Below are 21886 nucleotides of genomic sequence, written 5' to 3'. Positions count from 1 at the left end.
GAGAACATGTTTTAATATGTCCTTGTGTGTGTGTGTGTGTGTACATGTTTGTGAAACATTTATTTATCAAGCAGCAATTGTGTGTGTCAATTCTTACAGCGTGACCATATGCATTTGTGTAAGTGTACAAGTTTGCTTAGGTGGTTATATTTGCAGGGCTGAATGAGGGCTGTATGAGGGCTGTATTAGGGCTGTATGAGGTCTGTATGAGGGCTGTATGAGGGCTGTATTAGGGCTGTATGAGGTCTGTATGAGGGCTGTATGAGGTCTGTATCAGGGCTGTATGAGGACTGTTTGAGGTCTATATGAGGGCTGTATGAGGTCTGTATTAAGGCTGTATGAGGGCTGTTACAGTGGGTAATACACAGAGCCTTGGAAGTCATTTCCTCTCTCTCATCTGTGATCAGCCCGGCTCTCCGTTCTTTCCTCAAGGTCTGTTTGATCGGTACATTACATGTGTGTGAGTCACAGCGAATCTTCCCAACTCTGCCTGTAATGAGAAAGATTACACTTTCACTCAGTTCAACATCTTACAAATACTTTGCCAACACAAACCACCTGGTGTAAAAGATATTACAGAGAGGTTTTCTTCCCCCCACTGAAAAAAAAGCTAGGCCTAACCCTAGCTGTCAGAAATGTTGTGATTGCCTCTCAACCTCTGACGCAATTTGGTTTTGTTCTTGCACAAGGTAAAGGGTTGCAAAAGCTCCCTTACTGACCAGCAGTACATGAGCAAAGTATTTTCAAACATTACACTCATCCACCCCCATGATAAATAACAGTTGTATCTTCAATTTATTTTTGTTAATTGATGGATTTCGCAAGTGAATGTGATGACTTCAGTGTTGTAGCTACTCAGAACTTAGTCATGTATCTTCATGAAACAATTTGGACCTGGGTTCACACAACATCTCTATTCAAAACACATCAATAATCAGCTGTCTTATTCATCACATTGATTTGGATCATTAAAACGTGTCCATGGGGCAGTAAAGCCTTCGCAGACTATCTAATATACAGCAATCAACGCCCACACTGACATGAACACATCAAGGAAACCCCCGCGAGTTGAAAAATAACATGCAATCAATCATGAAAATTTCCTTGATTCATCCGACGTTTGAAACCGATGCAATAATGATGAAAGGAACACAAATTAGTATATTCTAGGAGGGCAATTCCATCAAAAGCAACAAGGCCCTACTAAAGTATTCTATTGCCAATGATTGACATCCTCTTGAAATGCTTAGGTGCAGGTTAATTGTGTTAGAGGTGAGATCCTATTGCTGCTCTCCCAATCCTTTTAATATGGACCTCTTAACACGACTCAGGATATGACCCAGATGCAGACACAGGAGGTTCAATATTCATAGTAGTTTATTAAAACCACAGGGGGCAGGCAAAGGGCAGGTTGAGGACAGGCAGAAGTTTGTAAACCAGGTCCAAGTCTGATAGGTACAGGGTGGCAGGCAGGCTCAGGGTCAGGACAGGCAGAAGTTCGTACACCAGGTCAGAGTCAGATAGGTACAGGACGGCAGGCAGGCTTGGGATCAGGGCACGCAGAATAGGTCGTAACCGCAAGAACTGGAAAACAGGGACTAGAGAGAACAGGAGTCGAGAAAAAACACGCAAGTACTGTCACGCCTGCTCCCGCTCTTCCTCCCTGGCACTCGAGGGCGCCAGGCTCCCTAGCATTGTGCACTCCTGCCATCATCATTACGCACACCTGCCTTTCCCCCCGTCAAGCGCATCAGCGATTATTGGACTCAATCACCTCTGTCATTACCTTCCCTATACCTGTCTGGTTCCCCGCTCTGTTCCCTGCTTCTGCATTAATGTTCGTATGTCGTTGCTACCTGTGTGCTGACGCTGTTCCTGTCATGTTACCTGTCTGTTCCGCATTAAATGTTCAACTCCCCGTACCTGCTTCTCATCTCCAGCGAACCTCCTATTGTCATCTGACGAAATCAAACTTGTCGTTGTCGTTCTAAAAAAGTATTGTAATTTGTGTGGTATTAAAAAATATTCTGCTAATATGTAAAATTATGTAGAATTGCATGACATTTTTATAAAAGGCAATATTTCTTGGGCCTGGAAATACGATAATAGATTAATGCAATGCTTTTACTTTAAAGGAGATCTTTCCACCCCTACTCTTGTGCATGGTGGTCTGCGGACCCACAACCTTCTGGCCCAGAGCCCTCTACTCTATAAACATGTATGCGTTGCCATGTAATGCTTATGTAGCAACATTTATAGGGCGAAGAACAGCTTTAAGGACGAAGAACAGTTTCTAAAACTGAATATCAAGTCTCTGGTCTGTCCAAGAAGTGAGGGTAAATGGTTGGCATGTACTCTGCTATCCACTTATGTTTAAATGATCATTTTGGGTATAGGGGAGGGTCACCTTTTTTTAAAGCGTTCATGGAGGGTTTAGGTAAAATATATTTTGCTGAAGGGAGAGCCATCACTTTCAGAGAGGTCGGTTTTCTCAATAACGTTCACTCCCTAAGAAAACCTTTTCAAAAAGTGTAATCTTGGGCTGGCTGTTTGAAATCCAAAGATAAGAGAATATGGAAATGTGTGTAAAAGAAATGTGCTGAAAAGGTTTTCAAACTAAGTTTCATCGAGAACGAATCAGACATGTTTATTAGAGGTGGATGAGTGGATGCTGAAGAGCAACATTTCTCCAGAAGAGAAGAATGTGTCCACATTCACAGAGACATTTCAATGAGAAACAAAAGTTCTGATAAAAAATTAGACTTAATGTCTTACCACATGTTTTAATGACCAATGCTTTATCGATCAATTCTAGACAATCCCCCCCAAATAAAACCAAACTAAATCCAACTCTCTCTCAGCTTAAAAATTGGCATGAATCTGCCAACCACTCCATGTTCTCTCAACATCACACTATTGACTTGACCCAAAAAAGGACAAAATAAAATAAAGTGAGAGGCCTCTCTTCCATACTTCTCAGGTGAACAGCTGGGCTGTGGAATATTTGGCTGGGAGAGAAAAGAAGGCACAGCTGGCTTTCAAAAGGAAGCGCTCCCTGGGAGCCTGTGGGAGGTCACAGCCTGCTAGGCCGTGAAGTGCTGCTCGGCGGGAGCCGCGTGTAATGGCAGAAGGCCTGTGCCACTGTGTTCAGATGTTCCTGCGCTCCACTGGCTGTGGCTCTACGCACAGACACAGACAGCACACACAGTAACATACACACACAGAGTAACACACACACGCAAATACAGTAACACACAAACGCACAGTAACACACACACACACATACAGTAACACACACACACACATACAGTAACACACACATACACAGTAACACACACAAATACAGTAACACACACACACAAATACAGTAACACACACACAAACACTGACACATACAGTGACACACACACACACATACAAACACTGACACATACAGTCACACACACACACACACACACACACACACACACACACACACACACACACACACACACACACACACACACACACACACACCCCCCCCGTAACACACCATAACACACACACAGTAACACACACACATACAGTAACACATGAGAACAAACACACAAGACATATGCCTACTGTACGAGTGCAAACACACGCGCACGCATACTCGCAAGCATACACACGCACGCATGCGCACACACACAGATGCACGTGCACACACATACGCACGCACACACAGAGTACACAAACCTCCCCACTCCTCTCCAAATTCTGTCTGAAGCCAGCACAGACGCACCACTGTCTCTCTCCCCTCCACTCCATGGCAACAGGCTCCACATGATCCACAGTGCTGTTAGAAGACAATGGTGGTGGGTTTAAATGAGCTTTCCAAGGTCTGGGGAGACTTAAGTGAATGCAGGCAGGTAGGTAGGTGCCCCTCAAATTGCAACAACAGACTTTTCTCTATTCTCCATCAGCTTCCATGCAATGCCCACGGCACACATCAAGTACTGACAAACAAAGAAGTAGAACATGAACACTCCGACCTTCAGTCAACACAATGGGACTTATTATGCATGTATTGCACAGTTGGGCACAATTAAATAGCAGGGTTCTACACTAACAATCAATAGAATAGAATGTCCTCCTGTTAAGTCCTCTGCTATATGCATTTATCGACCAGGTGATCCCCAGGTGCCTTACGCAGGTGTGGGTTGAGGAGCATTCGGGCCATAGGTACGCAGCACATCTAACAAGGAGGACGCAGTGGACATGCCCAGTGAATGGCTATGAATTGTAAGAAAAGTTTATTGTAAAGTTACCTAGGGGTAATAAATGCACTTGCTGCTTCACAGAGCTGTATGACCCCAGGCACCAGAGGACCGGATCACTGGCGTCAAAACCCCAGCGTCAGCAGTCCTCTGACAGTGACGAATAGAAACAAAGACAGGTGTGAGTGGCAGTCAGCGGAGTGGGACTGCACCGTGGGACTGCACCGTGTGTCCACCAACGACACAAATCTGGTGACTGGAGCCCTCTGTGACAACCCCAATCAGTCGCTTAATATTCTCCCCAAGTTCTCTCCTCTATGTCCCACAGTGACTCAGATGTCAGTGGAGAGCAACCTTTCAGGAAATAAATTATTATTGGTCGCTTATAACAAAGTCCTGTGGTCATAAGGCAAGTTGACATTGCAATCCAAACAATCAAAAATCACAATTGAAAAAATGTAACATGTCACTTATTAGATAGTGAATTGGGACAGAGGACACATGGATTCTGAATATACCTTCTGGGACCAGCCATTTGTGCAGTTTAGTTTCAAAAGTGTACTTTTTATTGTAATGTCCTCATTGACATTTGCTCAGTGAGCTGCAAGATAAAAGTAGTAACTTCTGTTTTCAGTGTTAACGAGATATCAAAGTAATAACTTGTTTGTCGTGTTAAATCCTGAGTAAATATGACAATATAAGTATTATTATGTGTATTGTTATTGTAACCCTAACATACATTTTTACCAGCGACTGGCCAAAGGCTATATTGTTGTGTACGGAGAAAATTAAATATTGATAAAGCTCCAGTTTCACCCCCAGATTTCATTGTTAACAAATATGTTTTGTTTGCAAAACAATTTTGCCGTTAATAATTCATCCAAAGGGGGAGAGGCTATTATCATTCAGTGTCAGCATCCCACTGACTGTTGAAGTCAGAGATCATGTCCTTTTCACTGACTACATGCAAACCCTGTGTCCTCTTCCATATATTATTGAAAAACATTCTGCAAGGTTGTTGCAGACATGGGCACGTGGACCGATTCATAACATGCACGGAACTGACCCGAAGTCTGTCTCTTTGGACAATCAAGAGACGTTACGTGACAACGCTAGAAAATACGTGTTTACATCCATATGCTGTTTGGGGATTTTAGCATACACTTTACCTTTCACTGTTCCTAAATGAATGAGTAGTTATTCAATAGACGTTCATTAACTGCCTGCCAGGACTAATCTTACTTTTAGATGAATAGTCTGGTACACAACATCAACAGTAGTGTCATTTTGATTTACCAGCATTTATATGAACGATAAAACCAAACTGATTGATAATTCAACCGGAACAAGCTGCATTTAAAGGGTAAGTGAATTTGAATACCACAAATCACACTAAAAAGATCACAATGTTCTGGAACGGGGGCTATAACATTATGTGTTGGCTTCCTGTTCGCCATAAATGTACCCAGGCTGCATATGTGACTCGGCTTGGGAACATGACTGTGACCCTGAAGACTGTCAATTATTCTTTATTTGTTATGAGGGGTTGAAACAAGAGCACAAACAGGAGCCAGTTATGACCGGTTACCACAAAACCAAAAACGTATTGACTATTCTGTCATCTGTTGGTAACATTCCATTAATGGGCCCTGGAGGAGGAATGGGAGGTGAAGGTAGAGGAGAACGTTGACGGCTAGCTGGATTTACTGGTAGGGAGAGCTGATGTTAGCTGATTTACTGGTAGGGAGAGCTGCTGTTGGCTGGATTTACTGGTAGGGAGAGCTGATGTTAGCTGATTTACTGGTAGGGAGAGCTGCTATTTGCTGGATTTACTGGTAGGGAGAGCTGCTGTTGGCTGGATTTACTGGTAGGGAGAGCTGATGTTAGCTGATTTACTGGTAGGGAGAGCTGCTGTTGGCTGGATTTACTGGTAGGGAGAGCTGCTGTTGGCTGATTTACTGGTAGGGAGAGCTGCTGTTGGCTGGATTTACTGGTAGGGAGAGCTGATGTTAGCTGATTTACAGGGAGGGAGAGCTGCTGTTCACCTAATTTACTGGTAGGGAGAGCTGATGTTAGCTGATTTACTGCTAGGGAGAGCTGCTGTTGGCTGGATTTACTGGTAGGGAGAGCTGATGTTAGCTGATTTACAGGTAGGGAGAGCTGATGTTAGCAGATTTACAGGTAGGGAGAGCTGATTTACTGGTAGGGAGAGCTGATGTTAGCTGATTTACAGGTAGGGAGAGCTGATGTTAGCTGATGTACAGGTAGGGAGAGCTGATGTTAGCTGATTTACAGGTAGGGAGAGCTGATGTTAGCAGATTTACAGGTAGGGAGAGCTGATGTTAGCTGATTTACTGGTAGGAAGAGCTGATGTTAGCTGATTTACAGGTAGGAAGAGCAGATGTTAGCTGATTTACAGGTAGGGAGAGCTGATGTTAGCGGATTTACTGGTAGGGAGAGCTGCTGTTGGCTGGATTTACTGGTAGGGAGAGCTGATGTTAGCTGATTTACAGGTAGGGAGAGCTGATGTTAGCTGATTTACAGGTAGGGAGAGCTGATGTTTGCGGATTTACTGGTAGGGAGAGCTGCTGTCTGGATTTACTGGTAGGGAGAGCTGCTGTTCACCTAATGTACTGGTAGGGAGAACTGATGTTAGCTGATTTATTGTTAGGGAGAGCTGATGTTAGCTGATTTACTGCTAGGGAGAGCTGCTGTTGGCTGGATTTACTGGTAGGGAGAGCTGATGTTTGCTGATTTACTGGTAGGGAGAGCTGCTTACCTCGCCGCTGCCACGCTGCTTCACAGGTCAGCTGCTCTCACCGGATCCCATTAACATGCCGGTCCACCTTGTAGCATACTTTAGAGGGTGCACCGCCGCCACTGACACCGCCCATCGGAACGACTTTGCAGGCAGACACTTTTCTTTGGAACAGTGAAGGAAGAGTCGAGAAGGAGGACTGGAAACAACATACAGAACAAACTCAAAGGAAAATGAATCAGAGAGGGAAATGCAGGCTGCACATGAAAGTTAAAATGTTTCTTTTTATCGTTGGTTATCTTCACGGTTTTCACATTTCCTTGAAGTAAAATTCCTCCAAAGAGAAAAAGGAGCCTTGTACTATTCCGACCTTCACAGCAGCATGACACAAAATGACATGGTTTTGTAAGGGGGTCAAAGGTTATTGCCGCAGACATTACACAGCTCGACTCCGAGTACACCACAAAGCCCAGTCAGTCCTATTGCTCCCTCTCTGGCCCAAATTCACCACAGCCTGAATCACACTTCAGGGACAACCAATGGACATCATGACATAAATGTGTTTTATAGCACAGCTGCTGGGGGCAGGCTGTTTTTTAATGCTTTCTGGCCCCAACAACATGGCCACCTGCTCGGCATATAAACCCCCTCTGCCCGCCTGCCTGCCCGCCTGCCTTCATGGGCACGCTCCGCGACAAACAAAGACATACGAGGGCGGCGCAGACAGAAGCCCACTGAGACAAAATGGCCGCACGGCTGCATATGCTTCGATCCTGGGCCCCATTCAAATGGATTCCAACAACTCCTTGGCTGCAGGGTGACTAAGAAGCCCCGGGGAATGGTCTTGCTAGGTTCAGGGTCTCTCCCCCATCTGCTCCTTTCCCCCTCACTTGCTCCCATAATGGGCCTGCCCTGTACGTGTCACTTCTAGACATCTCTGTTTGCCTAACCTTCAGGGATGCACCAGCGATTACATCAACCCCCACGGGAGATACCATGCTGTGGAATGTGGAACCCACCTGGGTTGTGTGAATGAGAAGAAGTAGATACTGAAATTTGGGAGCTCACCACCACATGCCCACTCCAGCACCTGTTCTTCTGGTGAATGGGTACTTGTGAGTGGAGCAGAGATGCGAAGGTCACAGCCAGGGTTTGGTAAGAGGGCTTACGAAAGAGTCCTCTCTCTCTCTCTCTCTCTCTCTCGACAGGGCTGCATTATTCTCTCCGCCAGTGAACAACATGGACGTTTATGAAACATGATGAATTTGCCAAGGCTGTAGTGTACATGAAATACAACTGAGGAAGCCGCCCCAGCGTGGAAGAGCTACCCCTAATACCAGCCGTCACCTTGTGCCAGTTCCTCCACTCCCAAGAAAGACTGAGAGACAGAAAATATGCCTGCACACATTACGTTGTGATGGTGATAAACCTACACGGGCATGTGGGCATCTGGGTATGCAGGCATGTGCATGGGCACGTGTGGGCAGTGTGCCACGGCAGGTTGGTGCATGAGCAGGGCATCGAGGAGGGTGAAGGTACAGACGTAGAGACGACAGGATGTTGTCATACATTATCTCCGTGTCACAGGGATCGGTGCTGGCAGACTATGGCACCGTCACCTGTGTGCTGACTTGCTGTGTGCATATTTACTCAAGCTGAGGTGCTACCAGTGGGTTATAACTCAGACTCAGTCCTCCTGCCATTCCTCAATGAGTGAGTCAGACAGACACTCAATAGCTTTGTGCATAGAGAAAGCCCCAGCCTCATTCAACAGTTTGTAAGCATACTACATGTCTAGGGTCTGAGCACTAGGTTTGACAATAGACATCTGGACATGAATAAAAAAGGCTACAAAAAACAATTCTACCTCAAGACACTTCACATTGATTACTATTCCCAGAAAACGAGAAAATACAACTTTTTTTTGTCCTTGGAAAGTCACAACAATGTCCTAGAGCAGGGCATCCCAAACTCAGTCCTGGGCCCCCTGGGTGCACATTTAGTTTTTCGTCCTTGCACTACACAGCTGATTGAAATATCTAACTCATCATCAAGCTTTGATTATTTGAATCAGCTGTGTAGTGCAAGGATGAAAAACTAAACGTGCACCAAGGGGAGGCCCCAGGACCGAGTTTGGGAAGCCCTGCTCTAGAGAAAGAATTTAAGTGGTGAAGTATCTGCCCATTATATTCATGCTGGGCTAAAGTGGTGCAGTGTCTGCCCATTATATTCATGCTGGGCTAAAGTGGTGCAGTGTCTGCCCATTATATTCATGCTGGGCTAAAGTGGTGAAGTATCAGCCTATTATATTCATGCTGGGCTAAAGTGGTGCAGTATCTGCCCATTATATTCATGCTGGGGTGAAGTATCTGAATTGCTGAAGGGCATGCACCTGGGTACACTTCATTCTATGACTAAAGAGACATTCAACACCAAATAAGTCAATGAAAGATAAAGTTAATCTAACAGTAGACATTCAGAAAATAAGCCTCTTTTTCATGTAATGCTTAAAAAATATATATGCAAATGACATTGCATCAATATCTTAATAAAACAATATTATTTTGAGTATTTGGTCATTTTTTTCTTTGCTATAAGCTTACGTTATCATGATCTCATATTTTTATGAGCTTTTTTCAGTCTCTCTATCCTCTGATAGTCATACCTTTTGGTCCATTTACATAGCAGTGCTATGAAAGCCTCTTGACTGCAGTAGTCCGTCTCTTCTTCTTTATCTCTGCTGGCTATGCCAATGCAGGTCAGTCCTGGCTGCTAGGGGAAGTGGACAGAGGGGGAGATAAAAGCCTACTGTACTTTGCTTGCATGTTTGCTTTCTTGCACACATTGAACCTTTCAGTGCAAACTAAGTCCTGTTCTGTTTCAACTGGAGCATTATTAATGAATATGGGGTTAAGACGCTGTGGCTCCAAAATGATAGCAGACCTGAATAGAATGCCTACTTCATTTTTTCAGGAATGTGTGCAAGTGTGTATGTGCATGCATGTGGGTGTGCATGCGTTTGTACCTTCTCCGCTGGGACTACTTCAGCTAAGGGGTGAAAGCAGAGTCAAACTCTGGGAAGGGCTTTAATGTACTTCGGAGTGAACCTGATCTTAAGAAAACCTTTTTATGAAAACTGTTTTTATTCAGGCTTCCACTTCTAGAAGGGCACTTACTCAATTACCAAGCTTTCTCCCTCCCTCCCTCCCTCCCTCCCTCCCTCCCTCCCTCCATCCACCCCACCTTCCATATTCTTGGGCCTGCATCCCGGCTGCTTGTACATGCGTCGCCACAGGCTAAGAGCATGGGCCGCTTAGTGGAGCAACGTTGGGCAGATCAGTGAGAATTCAGTGTGTTGTCGGGAGCTTTCTACATGGATATTCAAACATTTCAATCAGTAAGCATAACCAGATGCAACAAACTGAACACTGATATTTTGGGGACTACCCTATTCCAGCAATAATGTATGGACAAAATACACACTATACCAGGGAGTGTTCAACTCGTACCCTACGAGGTCCGGAGCCTGCTGGTTTTCTGACCTACCTGATCATTAATTGCACACCTGGTGTCCCAGGTTAAATCAGTCCCTGATTAGAGGGGAACATTGAAAAAATGCAGTGGAACTGGCTTCGAGGTCCAGAGTTGAGTTTGACAGTAATATACTATAAATACTATAATATACAGACTATATTATACATACAATACTATGCATACAATGCCATAATACTATACACACTGTACTATACATACTACACTATAATATACTATACATACTATAAAAACTATACATACTATAATGTACATACTATACACGCTATACTATATTATACATAAACTATACATACTATACTAAAATATACTATACACACCATACATACTATAATATACAAACAATAGTATACGTACTATATACACTATACAAACATTTCTGAAGGAGTGCCACACCTGGGTCTGGCAAGTGCATATTTTCTAATTCCTTGTTTGAATTAACAATACAACACAAAACAAACAAGGTACATTCTTACATTTTATATATATCACTCTTCCTTCCTTCCTTCCTTCGTCCCTCCCTCCCTCCCTGGCAACTGACACAGATGTAGGAATTTATGCCTTTCCTACAAAATTCTCAGTATTTGATATTCATACTTACCTTAGTCGCATAACGTGCTCTACAGGTGTGGCTACCTTGCACGTTTTGAATAAATGTAATTCAACCGCTGAAAACCCTCCCATTTGCTGGCCAACAGATTTTCTCATGGAGTTTTCATTCAATAGGGTTTTCAGTACATTTATCTTAAGCCATCTGTCACGTTCTTGGAAATGATCGGACCAAGGCGCAGCGTGAGTATAGTTCCACATATTTTTTAATCTCCGTGAAACAAACAAAACAATAAAGCAACAACGGAACGTGACGTCATGACGTGCACACAGGCAACTAAACACAAACAATATCCCACAAACACAGGTGGGGAAATGGCTACCTAAATATGATCCCCAATCAGAGGCAACGATAAACATCTGCCTCTAATTGGGAACCATATTAGCACTAACATAGAAATAAACATACTAGATCACCCCCTAGTCACACCCTGACCTACTACACCATAGAGAACCAAGGGCTCTCTATGGTCAGGGCGTGACATCATCCCTTTAAATACGCTGTACCTTTTAGTTTGAATTTTGTCGACAGACTCACTAGAATATATTGGTAGAATGGGTTCAGAATATCAATTATCAATTAAAGAAAACTCTAAATATATGCATATATCTAAATATATGCATAGTCTCAGTTTCAGAACCAATTAGTAGGTTAAAAAATAGGCTTTGGAAAGTATTTTTGAATGATAAAAAATGGGTTTGGAGAGCCTTTACACACTTAAGTAAAAAAGATAATTAAGAAAATTGCCACATTCAGTTCTTCAACACATGGTAATTATAATAAGGGAGCTGTGAGTTTCTTATTGTTTACGCCGGTAAACAAGAACAATACCAATTGGTGAGAAAACATAAGGGAGTAACATATAAAGGGGTGGAAATGAAGTCCAGGTGTGAATCAGGGGCAGGCGGAGTGGGAGGATCCTGGTAAAGAACCAGATGCGGTCCCCAGGATGGAACACAGGGGTCTCACTGCAGTGGCCTTCCTTCTGACGATGGATGGCGAGCTGGAATCTCATGGGCGCATCGCTCCACACCTTCTCCACGCGCCGGAACCACTCATCTACCGCAGGAGCCGCGGTCTGGCCCGGGGTCCATGGGGCCAGGGCCAGCTGGAAACCCAAAACACACTGGAAGGGGGTTAACCCAGTGGAGGAGTGACATAGGGAGTTCTGGGCATACTCTGCCCAGGGAAGCAATCGTTCCCACTCACCCTGCCGATCCTGACAGTGACTCCTCAGGAACCTCCCCAGCTCCTGGTTTATCTTTTCCACCTGCCCGTTGGACTAAGGCCGATACCCGAAAGTGAGGCTGACCGTGATCCCGAGCTTCTCCATGAAGGCCCTCCAAACTCGTGATGTGAATTTGGGGCCACGGTCTGAGACAATGTCCTCCAGAAGGCCATAATGCCAGAAGACCTGCTGGAAGGGTGCCTCAACGACCTGGAGAGCAGTGGGGAGACCAGGAAGAGGGATTAATCAACATGACTTGGAAAATCTATCCACTACCACCAGAATAGTGGTGAAACCATCAGAGGGGGAAAGATCGGTTACAAAGTCAATGGATAGATGTGACCAAGGTCGCTGAGGCACGGGAAACGGCCTGCTGGAGCATTCCGGGGGGACTTGATTTGAGCACATACGGAACAGGAGTTGACATACCGAGTGACATCCTGCACCAAGGTGGGCCACCAGTACTTCTCAGTGATGGAGTGGATGGTGCGAGAAATACCTGGATGTCCAGCGACAACAGCTATGTGTGCCCAGGTCAGCAGCCGATCCCTTATCCCTGTGGGAATGTAGATGCGCTTGGTAGGACAATTCTGTGGTGCAGGCTCCCTCTCTAGAGCCTGGCGGATGTCCACATCTATGTCCCAAACCACTGGACCCACGACTTGGGAGGATGGGATTATGGGTGCCCTCTGGACAGGAACCTCTCCCGAATCGTAGATACGGGACAGAGCGTTGGCCTTGATGTTCTTAAAACCTGGGCGATAGGTCAGCGTGAAGTCGAACCTGGTGAAGAAAAGTGCCCACCTGGCTTGGTGCAGATTCAGTCTCCTCGCTGTCCATATGTACTCTAGGTTCCGATGGTCGGTGAGGATGACGCATGTTTCCTTGGAGCCCTCCAGCCAGTGTCTCCACTCCTCTAATGCCAACTTCACCTCCAGGAGCTCCTAACCGATGTAACCCCTTGATGGTGGTTGGGACTGGCCATGACCTTCCCGCATCTACCATCTTGTCCTCCATCCTCACTCCCTGCAGGCTGATTTGGTAACCCAGGAAGGATACAACCCTCTGGTGGAATTCACAATTCTCTGTCTTGACGAACAGGTGATTGACCAAGAGGCATTCCAGGACTGCTCGAATGTGGGTGATGTGATCTTTCAGGTTGGTCGAGAAGATGAGGATGTCATCGATGTATACAATCACCTGCCATCCAAGCATGTCCCTGAACACCTCGTTGACGAATGGCTGTAACACTGATGGAGGATTGGCTAAGCCAAAGGGCATAACCAAATACTCGTAGTGACCAGACATCATGCTGAACGCCGTCTTCAACTCATCCCCCTCCCGGATGTGGATGAGATTGTAGGCACTCTGCAGGTCCAGTTTGGTGAAGATCTGAGCCCCGCGGAGCTGCTCTATGGCTGACGGAACCAACGAGAGAGGGTACCGATACTTCTTGGTGATATCATTGAGTCCTCGGTAATCGATACATGGGCATAATCCTCCCTCCTTCTTGGCCATGAAGAGGAAACCAGCCGATGCAGGGGACGTGGATGTGTGGAGGAAACCCTGTTGGAGCGCCTCTTGAATGTAATCCTCCATGGTCTGGGTCTCAGCCACAGACTGAGGATAGATGTGTCTGCGTGGAGATGTAGCACCAGAAAACAGGTTGAATGCACAGTCCCAGGGGTGATGAGGAGGGAGACAAGTAGCGCGGGTCTTGGAGAATACCTCCTTAACCTGTTGGGGGTAGGGGGCAGTATTGACACGGCCGGATAAAAAACGTACCCGATTTAATCTGGTTACTACTCCTGCCCAGTAACTAGAATATGCATATAATTATTTGCTTTGGGTAGAAAACACCCTAAAGTTTCTAAAACTGTTTGAATGGTGTCTGTGAGTATAACAGAACTCATATGGCAGGCAAAAACCTGAGAAGATTCCTTACAGGAAGTGCCCTCTCTGACAAGATCTTGCTCTTCTTGTCTCTGTTTATTGAAGACTGAGGATCTTTGCTGTAACGTGATACTTCCTACGGCTCCCATAGGCTCTCAGAGCCCGGGAAAAAGCTGAATGATATCAAGGCAGCCTCTGGCTGAAACACATTTGCGCTTTTGGCAAGTGGCCGATCAGAGGACAATGGGCTTAGGCGCGTGCACGAGTCGACCCCATGCTTTATTTTCTTTCGTCTTTTTACCTAAACGCAGATTCCCGGTCGGAATATTATCGCTTTTTTACGAGAAAAATGGCAAAAAAAATGATTTTAAACAGCGGTTGACATGCTTCGAAGTACGGTAATGGAATATTTAGAAATGTTTTGTCACGAAATGCGTCGTGCTCGTCACCCTTCTTTACCATTTTGGATAGTGTCTTGAACGCATGAACAAAACGCCGCTGTTTGGATATAACTATGGATTATTTGGGACCAAACCAACATTTGTTATTGAAGTAGAAGTCCTGGGAGTGCATTCTGACGAAGAACACCAAAGGTAATAACATTTTTGTTATAGTAAATCTGATTTTGGTGAGTGCTAAACTTGTTGGGTGTCTAAATAGCTAGCCCTGTGATGCCGGGCTATCTACTTAGAATATTGCAAAATGTGCTTTCACCGAAAAGCTATTTTCAAATCGGACATATCGAGTGCATAGAGGAGTTCTGTATCTATAATTCTTAAAATAATTGTTATGCTTTTTGTGAACGTTTATCGTGAGTAATTAGGTACATTTTTAGTAAATTCACCGGAAGTTTGCGGGTGGTATGCTAGTTCTGAACGTCACATGCTAATGTAAAAAGCTGGTTTTTGATATAAATATGAACTTGATTGAACAAAACATGCATGTATTGTATAACATAATGTCCTAGGTGTGTCATCTGATGAAGATCATCAAAGGTTAGTGCTGCATTTAGCTGTCTTCTGGGTTTTTGTGACATTATATGCTAGCTTGAAAAATGGGTGTCTGATTATTTCTGGCTGGGTACTCTGCTGACATAATCTAATGTTTTGCTTTCGTTGTAAAGCCTTTTTGAAATCGGACAGTGTGGTTAGATTAACAAGAGTCTTGTCTTTAAAATGGTGTAAAATAGTCATATGTTTGAGAAATTGAAGTAATAGCATTTCTAAGGTATTTGAATAACGCGCCACAGGATTCCACTGGCTGTTACGTAGGTGGGACGATTTCATCCCGCCGGCCCTAGAGAGGTTAAGGTCCTGGTATTCGTCCAGGACGTTGGGCTGAAGGGTAACCATAGGACTCTCAACCGACATGGAACCACAAGGGACAAGGAAGCAGGTCTTCCGGCATTCAGGTGACCAGTCTGTGATTTTCATCCTCAACCATGAGATGATAGGGTTATGGCATTGGAGCCAAGGGAGGCCGAGGATGATTTTGTGACCTGGTGCACTTGTAAATGAAGAAACAGATGCTGTCCTGGTGATTGGACTCCACGGTGAGGGTGAGTGGTGTGTGTGATGGTCCCAGATCCTAATGGCCGACAGTCGAGTCCTTGAACCGGAAAAGGAGAGGAGAGCGGATAGATGGTAAAGGGTCTGATCCATAAAGTTTCCCGCGGCGCCGGAATCCACTAAAGCTGTAGGGACAGTAAGCCAGAGTGATTGACACCGAAAAGAGTCTAGCAGGAGGAGCTGAATCTGGAATACTCACTCCTGGTCCAGGGGATGGAACATCACGTGACCGTCCCGCTGCTCTAGTGGATCCCGGATTCTGAAGTACAGGACATTGCTGGAGCTTGTGCCTTCCTTGCCCACAATACAGACATAGCCCCAGCTGTATCCGTCTGCGTAGTTTTGCCACGGAAAGGCATGCGATCCCTACATTCATGGGTTCAGGCTCTGATCCCGAGTACTCGCCGAAGGAGGGAGAGAAGCAATGAGAATGCTGACGCTCCCGGAGACGTTTATCCTGGCGGATGGCCATCGCAATGAGTGCGTCCAGGGTGAGGTTGTCGTCCCGACAGGCCAGTTCCGTCTGGACCTCCTCATGCAGACCTCTTCTGAATAGCGTGCGAAGCGCCGGCTCATTCCATCCACTGGAAGCTGCTACTGTCCGGGAGGTGAGCGCATACTTAGCAGCCATCTGATTCCCCTGCTGTAGCTGTAGCAGACGCTCACCTCCCTCTCTGCCCTCCACAAGATGATAGAAAATGCATTTAAACAGAATCATGAACCCCTCATAAGAATCTAGCTCCTCCTCTTCCCTCTCCCAGACGGCAAACTGCACTGCTTCTTGACACAATGCTCGCTTAACCCGGAAGCCAGCCACACCAATGTGTCGGAGGAAACACCGTACACTGGGCAACTGTGTCAGTGTGCATTGCACCCGGCCCGCCACAGGTGTTGCTAGAGCACAATGGGACAAGGATAACCTGGCCAGCCAAACCCTCCCCTAACCCGGACGATACTGGGCCAATTGTGCGCTGCCTCATGGGTCTCCCGGTCACGGCCGGCTGCGACACAGCCTGGGATCAAACCAGGATCTGTAGTGACTCAGCTAGCACTGCGATTCAGTGCCTTGGAATGGTGCGCCACTTGGGAGGCCCCCATAGTACAAAAGTTGACCTATTCTAAAGGTCAACTTGTCCGTCTATGTGAGAAAGAAATATTCCAGATGTGGGATGCGTTAGATACCAAATAGATACAACCACTAGAATAAAAAAAAAACATTTTAAAAGCAATGAGGCTGATGCAACAGATCAGAACATTTAGCTTGTTGTTATATGCTTCAGTTTTCTGCCATATGACTGGTTTCACATGTGTCTCTAGTGATTACAAGGTAAAATAGATCTAAAACAAGTGTAATTTGTATTTACAATTCCCTTATCCAAACAGATTACTACTTTACCTAGCTTTTATCAATAGCTCTTATCAAGATGTAAATTACAGTGCATGGAGAATGGTGTTATTTATATCGGAAGTAAATGCTATTTCCACTTGGAACTGGTAGGTTCGCTATACCTTATTCATGGTTTCCTCACACGCAAAGGTGGTGGCATTATGAGGGAATTAAGTCAAGGTCAGAATTTGGCGTATCTGTAGACACACCTCCACCACACCTTCATTTATTCGACCTCCACCCCAAACGAATAGCGGGTGAATAGCATGCTATTCTCATGCTTAGATTCAAGGTCAGAATACGCATGGAAAGAAAAGTGCATAAAAAAGGAATTACATTCCATTTACGTGCGCTTAACTCAGGTCGGAATTCCCCCTTTGAGCAAAGACCCAAGTTTGCCAGATAAAAGTGCTCTCCCTTCAGTCCTGTTATACACCGCACATCCCAAAAAAGATGTGCTACCTCTTTCCTCTCTATTGGAGCAGCTCCCATTTCCTCTTGAAGGGTCACTGACTGTCTGCCTAATGGAACTTCTGACAAAAGAGGAGTCTGCCTCAGTGATTTAAAGATGGGTGCCAGGGAGGAAGGGAAGGAAAGAGGGAGATGGGTTAGAATGGAAGGTGTGTGTGGACGGTATATGTGGCTGTTGGCACTTTACTATGAGCCCGTCCTCCCCAATTAATGTATGCAACTGAATAAATGGAATGGTATCAAATGCATCAAACACATGATTTACATGTTCTTTATAACATTCCATTTGCTCCATTCCAGCCATTATTATGAGCCTTCCTCCCCTCACCTGCCTCCTGTGGTGGATGGGAGATATAGAAAGATGGGTGCCTAGGAGGAAGGCAGGAAGAGAGGGAGATGGAGAGGAGCGACAGGGGTGTGTGGATAGGAGACATTAACATATTCTGACAGGTAGTAGCCTATCCTGTGACAACCCCTCCCAGCTGGCAAGAGACTACTCCTCCTGGATCTGGTTTCTGGTTGGGTGTGGTTTGGGGGAGATAGAGATATTGAGGGATGGGGGAGTTGGGGGATAGACAGGACCATGTTGGGACCTGCAGTGAGCTCCACAGCCCCAGGGTAGACAGGAGAAAAGAGGCCAGCTCACTGCCCATTTGCTAGGGAGGGGAGAGGAGGAGACACACTATGCCAGGGTCATGAGCAGCCTCAGCAGTCTGGAGAGGAGATAGACATCTTGGCACTTCAGTGATCTAAAGGTCTATGATGAAGGAGGAAACACAAACAACCCCTGGTCGGTCCCTAAATCTGATATGGTACCTACCATAATGCTTAAATGTATCATTTTTTTCTGAACTAGTGCCACAGGTAGATTCTGGACATTGCCACAGACATACAAATGAAAGCAAGAGGTTTGATTGAATACACTGGTACCAGAACAGGAGAACCCTCGAGAACCATAACATGTATGACATCATTGCACTGCTATTACATTACAGTGTTGGCTGGCGATAATGAATCAAAATCAAATGAAATATTATAGGTCACATACACATATTTAGCAGATGTTATTGTGGGTGTAGAAAAATGCCACTGGTCCAACATCACATTGGGTTTAACAGGCTGATTAAATTCACTGCAGGTTTCACTTCTGCATGTCTTTGTGATGGTCATCAGATGATCAGTGGGCTGTTGTTAAAGCGCACACCTGGAGGACGTCAGATTTATACATTTAGATTCTGTCTCAGAGACACATGCTGACACATGCGTGCAGCTCAACAAAAGGTGGCCTCCAACTCCGAGACAGAATTAGCTAAGTAGGGAGTCTTCGTCTCTTCATCCACACACCTTAATATTCCTGTTATTTCTTTTTTTTAACGCAACGTAATTATGTTGTACTCTCCTGACAGCTGATCTGTCAGCACGTGCATTAGGAACACTGGTGCATTTATTAGGGTGCGAGAGAGAGCTTTAGACAGGGAGAGAGCGTAAGCAAGAGAGAGAGATGGAAAGGGAGTAGAGGAGAGCGTGTGTGTGGACAGACCCTGACAGGGCTAGTTTACATGGTGTGTAAAAATAATAAAATCCCGTTCCATATACTGCACTTCCAAGCTTTTTACCTGTACAGGGCAACCCCTGCCTCATCCTAGTTAGATACTATCCCTCACCGTCATAAGTGGTACAATCACACAAGACAAATGCAGAGAGAGGAGCATAATCTTTCTGAATCACCCTGAAAAGAAATTCAGACAAAAACAGACCACCTTGGCTGTTGTTGCTGTCATCATCATACAAAGCCATGAGATCAGCTGTAAACTGTTGTTACATTCTAATACTTTAATGCAGGGAAACTTAAATCAGTTTTACCTAATTTCTATCAGCATGTTAAATGTGCAACTACATTAAGGGGTAAAAAAATTCTAGACCACCTTTACTCCACAAACACAGACGCGTACAAAGCTCTCCCTCGCCCTCCATTTGGCAAATCGAACCATAATTCTATCCTCCTGATTCCTGCTTACAAGCTGAAGCAGATGCCAAACTACAAGACTGTTTTGCTAGCACAGACTGGAATATGTTCTGAGATTCTTCCGATGGCATTGAGGAATACACCACATCAGTCACTGGCTTGATCAATAAGTGCATCGAGGACGTTGTCCCCACAGTGACCGTACGAACATACCCCAACCAGAAGCCATGGATTACAGGCAACATTCGCACTGAGCTAAAGGGTAGAGCTGCCGCTTTCAAGGAACGGGACTCTAACCCGGAAGCTTATAAGAAATCCCGCTATACCCTCCGACGAATCATCAAACAGGCAAAGCGTCAATACATGTCTAAGATTGAATCGTACTACACCGGCTCCGATGCTCGTCGGCTGTGGCAAGGCTTTCAAACTATTAAAGACTACAAAGGGAAGCACAGCTGAGAGCTGTCCAGTGACACGAGCCTACCAGATGAGCTAAATAACTTCTATGCTCACTTCGAGGCAAGTAACACTGAAAAATGCATGAAAGCATCAGCTGATCACGCTCTCCGCAGCCGATGTGAGTAAGACCTTTAACCTCTCTAGGGGGTGTGGGACGCTACCATCCCACCTGGCCAACATCCAGTGAAATTGCAGAGCGCCAAATTCAAAAACAGAAATAGTCATTATAAAAATGAATAAATCATACAAGTGTTATACAAGTGTTATACATAAAGATTAACTTCTTGTTAATCCAACCACGGTGTCAGATTTCAAAAAGGCTTTGCGGCGAAAGCATACCATGCGATTATCTGAGAACAGCGCCCAGCAGACAAATCATTACAAACAGTTACCAGCCAAGTAGAGGAGTTACACAAGTCAGAAATAGCGATAAAATTAATCACTTACCTTTGATGAACTTCATATGGTTGCACTCACAAGACTCCCATTTACTCAATAAATTTTGTTTTTGTTCGATAAAGTCCCAAAAAATCCAAAAAGTATCAGTAAAGTTCATAGAAACATGTCAAACGATGTTTATAATCAATCCTCAGGTTGTTTTTAGTCATAATAATCAAGAATATTTCAACCGGACAATAGCTTCGTCAATATAAAAGGAAAACAAGAAAGGTGTGCTCTCGGTCGTGCGCATGAAAAGCCTCAGACACTGCAGGGTCCACTCATTCAGACTGGTCTTACTCCCTCATTTTTCAGAATACAAGCCTGAAACAATTTCTAAAGACTATGGACATCTAGTGGAAGCCATAGGAAGTGCAATTTGAGTCCTAAGTCAATGGATACTTTAATGGCATTCAATAGAAAACAACAAAAATAAAAAAATCCCACTTCCTGGATGGATTTTCCTCAGGTTTTTGCCTGCCATATCAGTTCTGTTATACTCACAGACATTATTTGAACAGTTTTGGAAACTGTAGAGTGTTTGCTATCCAGATCTACAAATTACATGCATATCCTACGCTTTTCATCTGGAGGTGAAAATAGTGCCCCCTACCCTAATGAAGTTAAACAGGTCAACATTCACAAGGCCGCAGGGCCAGATGGATTACCAGGACGTGTACTGTGAACATGCGCTGACCGACTGGCAAGTGTTTTCACTGACATTTTCAAACTCTCCCTGTCCAAGTATGTAATACCAACATGTTTTAAGCAGACCACCATAGTCCCTGTGCCCAAGAACACTAAGGTAATCTGCCTAATACGACCCGTAGCACTCACATCAGTATCCATGAAGTGCTTTGAAAGACTGGTCATGGCTCACATCAACACCATTATCCCAGAAATCCTAGACCCAATCCAATCTGCATATCGTACCAACAGATCCACAGATGATGCACTCTATATTGCACTCCACACTGCCCTTTCATACCTGGACAAAAGGAACACTTATGTGAGAATGCTATTCATTGACTACAGCTCAGCGTTCAACACCATAGTGCCCTCAAAGCTCATCACTAAATTAAGGACCCTGGGACTAAACACCTCCCTCTGCAACTGGATCCTGGACTTCCTGACGGGCCACCCCCAGGTGGTAAGGGTAGGTAACAACACATCCGCCATGCTGATCCTCAACACGGGGACCCCTCAGGGGAGCGTGCTCAGTCCCCTCCTGTACTCCCTGTTCACTCATGATTGCACGGCCAGGCACGACTCCAATAAGTTTGCTGATGACACAACAGTGTTAGGCCTGATCACCGAC

Source organism: Salmo salar, chromosome 05, assembly GCF_965601325.2.
Source record: "Salmo salar chromosome 05, fSalSal1, whole genome shotgun sequence".
Lineage (NCBI taxonomy): Eukaryota > Metazoa > Chordata > Actinopteri > Salmoniformes > Salmonidae > Salmo > Salmo salar.
The sequence above is the reverse complement of the archived record's forward strand: the minus strand, read 5'-3'. Positions refer to the sequence as shown.